Source organism: Hipposideros armiger, unplaced genomic scaffold, assembly GCF_001890085.2.
Source record: "Hipposideros armiger isolate ML-2016 unplaced genomic scaffold, ASM189008v1 scaffold_519, whole genome shotgun sequence".
NCBI lineage: Eukaryota > Metazoa > Chordata > Mammalia > Chiroptera > Hipposideridae > Hipposideros > Hipposideros armiger.
In genome coordinates this window covers 776,611-786,508 of record NW_017731869.1, presented here as the reverse complement: position 1 = coordinate 786,508, position 9,898 = coordinate 776,611, and the positions used below count along the sequence as shown (strand labels likewise).

The 9,898-nt window shown below is 37.7% G+C and overlaps 1 pseudogene; it reads right to left on the bottom strand.

The window, feature by feature from the left end:
• Positions 1-2,430: 2,430 nt before the first annotated feature.
• On the bottom strand, positions 2,431-3,353 carry LOC109396398 (KATNB1-like protein 1 pseudogene; annotated as a pseudogene).
• Positions 3,354-9,898: the final 6,545 nt, after the last annotated feature.

Sequence of the window (9,898 nt, the reverse complement as noted above, 5' to 3'; positions counted from 1 at the left end):
GATTGGGTGTTTCCTACTACCTATTTTCCAAATCACTGATTTAAAACCTCTGGTCTCCTGTTGATTCTTTCTAATGTATTTTTTTTTTATTTAAAGAAAACATTTTTAAAGCAAGAAAGATGCTTGTTTAGAAATCACATCAGTAGTCACTAATTGGGTCAATGCTAAAGACATTCAAGTGCTTGAAAGATTACACATAGAAATTTGATTACTAAAAATCTTTGATGCCTTTTGGGCTCATTAAAGATGAGATTAATATATGAACCAATAGTAGTATTTAAATTCCAATCACTTTCAAGATAGGCTAAGATATACAGCTGTGAAGACATTCCACAAGTGGTTTTACCAACACTAAAAACGGTATTTAAAAAGCCAAAAAAAGACTTCATGCAGTCTGCTGGCATTTCATACCAACCTTCAGAAGAGGTAGTAATATAAACTGTTGGAATTTAAAATACAAAGTCTGCACTAACTGTAAACATTTCTAAAGCATTGCATGTAATTTTTTAAAATATATGTAGTGAGAAAGAATTAGAATTCATATAAAACCAGAATTTAAAAAGCAAAAAATATAAATATTTAGTGAATTTACTCAAATGAAGAAAGATTAAATGACACAGAACTGAAAATATTAGAAATCTATATACAATAGAAAGTGAATATAAATTAGCTAACTCCATAAATATTTCCAGGTAAACATTCATACAAATACATATTCACCTTTTTCTTTCATATAGAAATAACACTTACATATATGGTGTGATGATTCTTTTTTTTTTTTAAAGATTTTCTTGGGGAATTGGGGGAGGGGAACAGCGTTGGGGAATCGGGGAAGGGGAACAGACAAGTTGCTTCACTGGCCCATGTTGGTATTATCATTGCGCTTTTCCCAGGTGAGGCAGATCGGTTGCTGGCCACTGGACAGCCGCTAACAGTGGTTCTTGGCAACTCACGCTGGCTGCTGGCCGCTCACTCCAGCTGCCAGCCACTCACGGTAGCTTATGGCAGCCCACTGCAGCTTCACTGCAGCCTACGCCGTCGCTGGCGACTCACGGCAGCCCAGCTCCAGGTCGAGCTGTTGTTCATCATCTTAGCTGTAGAGGGCAGCGTCACTAGCCCTAATGTGGGATCCAAACTGGGGCCCTGCTGCTCAGAGCTGGCATCCCAAGCCAACTCTTAAACAATGCACCACTTGGCCAGCCCCATGGCATGATGTTTCTGGCAAAAAAACAAATCATAGACATTAAAAATATTCTCAAGTTTTAAAGATGGTGTGGAACAAGTTTTAACAACATTCTATGTGAATGGAAGCCCTGATTTGATTTCATGATTTTATCATGCCAGAAGCATGGTTGGTTTTATTTTTTAAAAAAACAGATATTGGTATCATACATATTGGCTTATTAATTAAGGCATTTTCTTTACACAGTATCTCAGGGTGGACAAAAAACTTTTAGTATTGATTATTTGTTATGATGTTTTAAACTTTCCAAGTCTTCAACATAAGAAAATAGCTGCACATATTTGAGTGTTTTTGTATAAGACAATTTTTTTTCAATTAAAGTTTACTGAGGTGACAATGGTTAGTAAAGTTATATATGTTTCAGGGGTACAATTCTGTAATACATCATCTACATACAGCATCGTGTGTTCGCCACCCAGAGTCAGTTCTCCTTCCAGCACCATATATTTGATCCCTTTTACCCTCATCTACCAGCCCTCCCCCCTTACCCTCTGGCAACCACTAAACTATTGTCCATGTCTATGAGTTTTAGTAAAACACAATCTTAAAAAAAGCAATGATAATTGGTCTTTGTAGTTCCTAGTAATAAGTTGTCTTATTTTTTCACATAGTATAAATTTTATTCTTATGCAGAATTGCATTAAGATCCAGTAGTTCTTAAACAATGTTACCAAATAACCATGTAAACCCCAAATACAGCAAAGGTGAACAATCTTCATAGTGCACTTTCCCCTCTTTAAAGTTGAAGCTGCTCCTTTCGGATATACCATGTTTCCCCATGTATAAGACGCACCATTTTGGGGAAAATTTGGGGTCGAAAAACTGGGTGCATCTTACACAGTAGTTGTAGATTTTTTTACTTGCATTTCCCGCAAGTGATGAGGAGTTGTATGAATTTTATGATGAATAAAACTTGAGCTCAATAACTTTATGTAATACATTTTTTTTTCAAATTTCAGGCTCCAAAATTAAGATGTGTCTTATACATGGGGAAATACGGTATTTGCATTTCAATGTGAAGTAGGTTGTCAGGGTTTTGTTAGTGGTTTCATTATGTGGCTTTAAAAAAAAAAAGAAGAAGGTTTTGCTTTCTTTCATAGTTCATAGTTCTCCAATGAGACATTTTGGAAATCATATAGTCCAGGGATGTTTTGAATAACCAAATACTCTTTAGTAGATGAAGTCTCTCAATGCAACTGTAATAAATAAGCATCTACAGCTGTAGCTATTATAGATTACCCGTATACCCTAGAACCAAAGTAAGATGGTTTTCTTGTTCCCACAATCCATTTAATTGTTGTTTTAAAATCTGAATTATTTCCATCATTTATAATTTCTGTTTGAATGATAATTCTGACCACCACCTTTTTACAACTGCACGAAGCCAGTTTAAACCAACTATTATATACTCTTCAAATTTGCTTTTAAGTAGTGATTTTACTACAGGCAACAAGTCTAGAGGCAGCCAAGTGAGATGTATTGTTTTTCTTCCTGTAAACTATTGGTGAGCACAGGAAAGCAATCAACTCCCACTCCAAGGTCTTCTATCCTCACTAAAAAAAGATACAAGTTCACTTATACTTCTCTTTTTCCAGAAAGTTAAAGCTACATTGAATATCAAATTCTTGCTGAACAAAACTTGTGCCATTGTTTCATGGTCCTAAAAAACCTCAGAAAAAACCCACTATATTTTGATGATGTGCTTTTTGTGTGTGAAAAATCAGAATGACTGGAGTTAAGGAAATATGTTTGACTATCATTGTGTAATTTTGGGGGCACAAGTCAGTTCATTTTCATTATTTGCTATGTCACAGTCCCCACTTCTAGGGGACTGTGTTTATTTGTTTTGTTTTGTTTTGTAACAAAGATTTGGAAAAGGATGATGAACTTTCTTACTGTGATAGATTACCTTATATAGTTTATCTGGGCTTCTCACAGCTTGTCCAACTGTTCTATTAATGTAAGCAGTCAACTGTTTTGGAGATTTCTTAACCTCTTTCATGTTCTTTTTAGTGAAATTAGAGATCCTTTTTCTCAGAAGATCAATGGAATGATCCTCAATATTGTGACAAAAGTTTTGTTTTTTAACATTGTGGGTTTCAGATGCCATAATATCTTGAATACCAAATTTTCATGGTTCGTTGGCACCTCGGCCCACTCCTGGCACTGATGAACTACACCTTGAAGCCTAGAGAGCCTCTCAGCTCCCAGGCCAAGGCCCACTCAGGGTCTTTAAAATGCCCTCTAATGTATTCTTCATTTCAGTTATTGTAGTCTTCATTTCTGGCTGGTTCTTTCTTATGGTTTCTATCTCCATTTTATGTTTCCTGTCTCTTTGTTGAAGTTCTCACTGAGATCACTGAGTGTCCTTATAACGAGTGTTTTTAACTTTGCACCTGGTAGATTGCTTGTCTCCATTTAATTTTTTTTTTAAAGATTTTTTTTTATTGGGAAATTGGGATGGGAACAGCGCTGGGGATTTTGGAGGAAGGGGAACAGACAAGTTGCTGTAGTTTTGCTCTTCAGTCTAGTTGTGGAGGACGTCGCTTCACTGGCCCAAGTTGGCACCATCATTGCACTCTTCCCGGGTGAGGCAGATCAGTCGCCGGTTTCTGGACGGCCATGCACTGCGCCTGCTGGCCACTCACACTGGCTGCTGGCTACACACGGTAGCCCTTGGCAACCCACTGCCCCGGGGGCTACAGCCTATGCCGTCCCTGGCAACTCACTGGCAGCCCAGCTCCAGGTTGAGCTGTTGTTCAGCATCTTAGCTGTNGAGGGCAGTGTCACTGGCCCTCATATATGGGATCTGAACCGGGGCCCTCTTGCGTCCCAAGCCAGTTCTTAACCATCGCGCCACTCGGCCGGCCCCTGTCTCCATTTTATTTAGTTCTTTTTCTGGAGATTTGTTCTGTTCTTTCATTTGGGACATGTTTTTTCGTATTCCCATTTTGGCTTCCTCTCTGTGTTTGTTTCTATGTATTAGGTAGAGCTGCCACATCTTGCGGTCTTGGAAGGGTGGTTTTAAGTATCCTGTGGGGCCCAGTGGTGCAATCTCCCTGGTCACCTGAGCTGGGTACTCCAGAGATGTCTCCTGTATGGGTTTTCGGTGCTCTCCTGTTGTTGTTGTGTTGACTTCTGTTCAGCTAGACTTAGAAAATTCTCAGTGGTGGTTGTTCTGTAGTTTAGTTGTAATTTTGATATGGTGAGCATTTGAAGTGGCAAGCATAGCATTTAACTACTCTGCCATCTTGACTGAAAACTAAATTGACTTCTAAACTGGCCAAATCTCTCTTATTTGAAAAAAAAGTCTCAGACCTACAAAGTCTCCAGTTAGTTCTCTTTCTTCTTTACAGCCAGACATACTTTTTATGTTTGTTATGTCTGCATACCCAACAGCTTATTTGTTTTCTTCCTACATTTCTGGCCATTTTTTATTTCCTTTATAGACTCCCCCTCCCCCTACTAGTCATTAAGTGTTGCAGTTCTCAAGGCTCAGTTCTGTACCTTCTTCATGGGACATTTTGTCCCTGAGGGATCTCATCCATATTCATGGTTCCTGAATGCAAATGACTCTGAAACACACACATGAGCCAACTGGAGCCATATCTATAGAGCTAACTGCTTTTGTGCACATCTATCAGGATGTCGGATATAAACCTGATACTTAGTATGTCCACAGTCCAACTCACTACCTCTTACCCATCCCCAAACCTTCAAATGTCTACCATGACACCCCTGTTATCTTTAACATCTTCCATTTTCTCAGTGCCCCATATTCAATTCAAATCCATCATTTTACCTTTTACATTTATCTCACAACTATATTCCTTTACCACCCTCACCTAAGCTACCATCTTCTCCCTCCTGGACCATTGCCATAGCCCCTGGTCACCCTGTCTCTATTCTCTAATCCCCTTTTTCTACTATGGCCAGAATAACATACTTCAAAATGGAAAATTTTGAATAATCTTACCCTATTGACCTTTCTCCCACTTCTCAAAAATGCATTAACATCCTTCCATTTTTCTGAGGAGAAAGAACAAATTCTAACATGGCCTAAGAGGTGACACATAGTGACTCATAATCACTTCCTCCAGTTCATTTTTAACTATACTCTTTCCCTTAGTAACACCTGGCCTTTCATTTCCTCAAAGTATAATCCTATACCCAGAATATACTGCTTGGACTCCTTCACAGACATAACTGTACTTATCCTGTAGGTCATAGCTTAATCATCATCTCCCCTGGGATGTCTTCCCTGACTCCTCAGGTCTAATCCTCCTATTACACACTGTCACAGTACCAGGTGCCTTTCTTTCATATGACTTATCGAAACTATGACTTTAATTATGAGATTAATTAATGTCTGCACCTTCTCAACAACTGAAAGTGACAAGAGGGAGGGAACCACGTCTGCATGAGTTTGCCATTGCATCCCAGAGACTAGTACACCTGAGGTGAGGGTTCCAGTTCATATTAGTGGAAAGAATAAATGAACATTGCAATTAATGGCCCATGACAGTGATTCTTACGAAACCTTTTTTAAGAACCTAGGACTTAAACATGCCACCATTCCTAGAATCTCTTTAGAATACCTCCAAGTTTAATTGAGAACTAGCACTTACACAAATGTTACATTGACATTAAAAAAAATTAAATAACCAACAGACAGTACCCCCAAGGTTTCTAGGTAGAGGTCTAAAAGTTTATTTGTATTGCATTTGACATTTACTCGTAGAAACAAGTTGCAAAGTTCTAATCCAGTTCACAAAATCTTATCTATCCCGTGGATAACTGAGCATTTTACTGATAGGCGCTTTAAGACTGACTGCACTTTTGAGCCATGAATTTAGGGTACCTCTTAGTCCAGAGCATCCCTTAACTCTGAACCTTGCATCCTTAAGCCCCGTAGCCTTGAACCTTTAGGAACTCTCTTGGTCCTAAAGCTTTCTGAGCCCTGCGCAAAGTAATAAGTAAAGTATTAACAGAAGGAAAGTTCCAAAAAACAAGAAGATCTGCTGGCAGCCAGAGTAAAAATAAGGGAAATCTACAAAAAAGATGTCACCAGTGAGGGCCGTGGGTGATATGGACAGGGGTTGGAGAGAGAGGGCTTCTGTAGGTAGAATAAATAGAGCAAGCAGGACATGGGGAAGCAAGCTTGATACCAACGTAACATCATGAACTGCACCCCATCTCCCACCAAGAGCGCTCAGTTCTTGCACCTTTTCACCTGAATTGAATACTATCTCCCAAAAATATCAATCCTAAATTCAGCAGAAAAAAAATTAAAACTGTACCTTCGATGCAAACAGCACAAAAATAGCTCCTTAGAGAAAATAGAAACAGAGAGAGATTGCATTTTTTTTAAAAATGATGTTTAGAACTTCTAGAATAGCTGCAGGCTGGAAATTTCAATTTGCTCAGCAACAAATTTGACTTGATTTCTATGAAGCCAGAAAACTTTTTCCAAAGCAATTATGAGAGCACAGCAGGTGATTCAGACTTCTGGTAGCATAAACACTCATCCAGCTGATGTGAAATTCAGTTGTCTTTTTTGTCTTCATGTGTTATATCTGCCAACCTTCCTGTTACTCTCCCATCTTCACCCATTAAAACCTAGTAACTTTAGATAAACTCCTATATCCCTGCCAATACCAGAGTATGAGTGTGTGTGTGTGTGTGTGTGTGTGTGTGTGTGTGTGTGTGTGTGTGTTTTGTAGACCCATGAGTGGGAGGAAAGAGGAGAAACCATTAAGGAGGAATTAATACCTGCACCAAATTTCTGTACTCTTCTGAGAGTCAGCCTGTCACATACACATACAAACACTTCTTTCTTTAATACAATAATTGCTTTATTAGCAAGGAAAGGTTCTTGTGGAATATTTTCCACTGAGGTGTTGAGTTTAGCTCTGTCTTCAGGTCATTCATTCCTGATCCCTACACTCCTCTGTATTTCTTCTGTGTTCTCAATCCCTGGAACCCAGACCAGTGTCAATTCAGCGTCCAAGCTTTCTCCTGAGAAGTCTGTAATCCTCATCTTGGTTTATTTCTCCCTGTTTGACAAATGTCCTGTCTTTTGGCTGATCGCTATTCTAGCTGTAGCAGGCAGGTCTTCTATGGTTCTTTAAACAAATAAATAAAGTGAAGGACTCTCTGAAATTTTGTCTGTCTATCTAATTTTTAAAAGCTCACATCGAGTTCTTCCTCCTTCTTTAAAGTCACTTGCTCCATTTCTCACTGATTTTTCTTTCTCCTGAATTCCTAGAGAGTTCTGCATCTCACAATTTTCACTGTAGAAAAAAAGAGAGCAATACTAAGGTCTTTAAATATTTTAATTTATATTAGGTTTGTCAATTAAATTGTAAGCTTCTAGAGTTCCAGAAATGTGCTTTACCACAGTGCTTACTCATGGTAAATCCCAGGTGAAGCAGCAGAAGTTCCTTTAAAACCACACCTGTCCTAGTTAAGAGGATAAAAGAAGAAAGGACTTCTACATAAGGCAATTCTAGGTAACTCCTGGCCCTCGATGTATTATTTTTCTTCCTAAATCAAGAAGGTCTCGGGCTGGCCGAGTGGCACATTGGTTAAGAGCTGGCTTGGGACGCCAGAGGGCCCCGGTTCAGATCCCACATATGAGGGCCAGTGACACTGCCCTCCACACACACACAAAAAAAGAAGGTCTCTCATACTCTTTCTTCTTTGTCCTAGAAGATATCATGTGATATTTTTTTACATTGAGTTATAACTTAGAGTAAGGTATACTCATCTTTTTTTTAAAGTATTGTTTACTTTTATTGTTCTTACTATTACCTGATTTCTGAGATAAATCTTGCTTATAATGTTTATCTTGACCATCTATAATAGTATTATCACCTAATCATCTTTTTCAAAGTGTTTCTTATGCAATAATTTACTGGTTACTTGTTAAAGCATTTAACATTATAAAAAATAAATTAAAATGTGAATGCCATTTCTTTATATATATATATATATATATATATATATATATATATTTTATTGGTTTATTTAAAACTTTTAAGGGTAAAGGCCATGCTGTCTTAAATATCATAATTTTATAAGTCTTGATATCTGGTAATGTGAGTATGCCTCCATCTTGATCTTCATTATTGTCTTATCTATTCTTGACCCTTTGTATTTCAATATGAACTTTAGGTTGAGCTTGTCATAGTCCACAAATAACTAAGTTGGGATCTTGGTTCAAATTGCATTTGCATTTTGTTGTTGTTACCGTTGTGGTTGAGAATTAGATTTTTTTTTTACTGTTATATTTCCTGGTTAGTGCTACTGATGCATAGAAATACTATTGATTTTCATATGCTGATCTTGTGCCCAGAAATCTTCTTGTGCCCTAATATTAATTGTATCTGTAGAATCCTTGGAATTTATAGACAATCTATATTGTTTTTCTTTTGAATTCTTATACTGTTCCTCTATAATATTTTTTTACTGTGAAATACACATTTTTTAAAATTAGTTTCAGCTGTATAACACAGTGCAATAGTTAAAGGTATACTAATCTTGAATGTACAGTTCTACAATTTTTTTTACAAAGTATACACCCATGTAATTACTTTCAACAACAAAATATAGAACATTTCCAGTACTCCAGAAAACTCCTTCCTAGCCAATACCCACTCAAATAGTAACCAGTCTCCTAACCTCTATCACCATAGGTTAGTTATGCTTTCTTTTGGATTTTATATAAATGGAATCATACAGTTATATATCTGGCCTTTTTCTCCCATCATTGTGACTATGGGATTTATCCATATTGTTATACATAACAGTGTGGTATTCCTTTTCATTACTGTACAGTATTCTATTGTGCAAATATACTACATTTTATTTATCCTACTATTATTAGATATTTGGCTTGTTTCTTGTTTTGTTATTATGACCAAATAGGCTATAAACATTCTCGTGCATAACTTTTGGTGGACACAAGACTCATTTTTGCTGGGAATATACCCACAAGTGGCCTTTCTGGGTCAAATGGTATACAAACCTTAAACTTTGGTAGGTATTGTCAACCAATTTTCCAAAGAGACTGTACCAATTTACACTCCCAGCAGCCAATGCAAAACTTCTCTTGTAATATCACAGCTTTTAGCTCCCTTTTGTAATGTTTTTAATCAACTGGACATTGCCAGTTGCACACTAAGCAACTATGTACTTTTCTGATTTTATCAGCCCTAATGCAAGCATATCGATAGCTCAAGTGAATTGGCACCCAAAGATATGTTATGAGGACCAGATGCAGCCCAAAAGTGAATCTACATCAGGTGAAAAAGGAGAACAGACAGTAATGAGTCTGTTTTTTACTACTTGCTAAGGGTGAAGCAAGTATCTGAGAGAGGAGTTATATTTAGTTGATAACAGAACAGCACTCCCTAGAGTTCATATTTTATTGCTGGAGGTGGTATGGTTGTGTATTCATTACAAATTTAACTAATTCTGTTTAAGCCTCACCCCACCCCTACCTGCCCAGTGTTAAAAGCGGAACAGTAGCAGTGTCAGATCAAAAGAAGAGAATATTGGGCCGGCCGAGTGGCACGATGGTTAAGAACTGGCTTGGGACGCCAGAGGGCCCCAGTTCAGATCCCACATATGAGGGCCAGTGACACTGCCCTC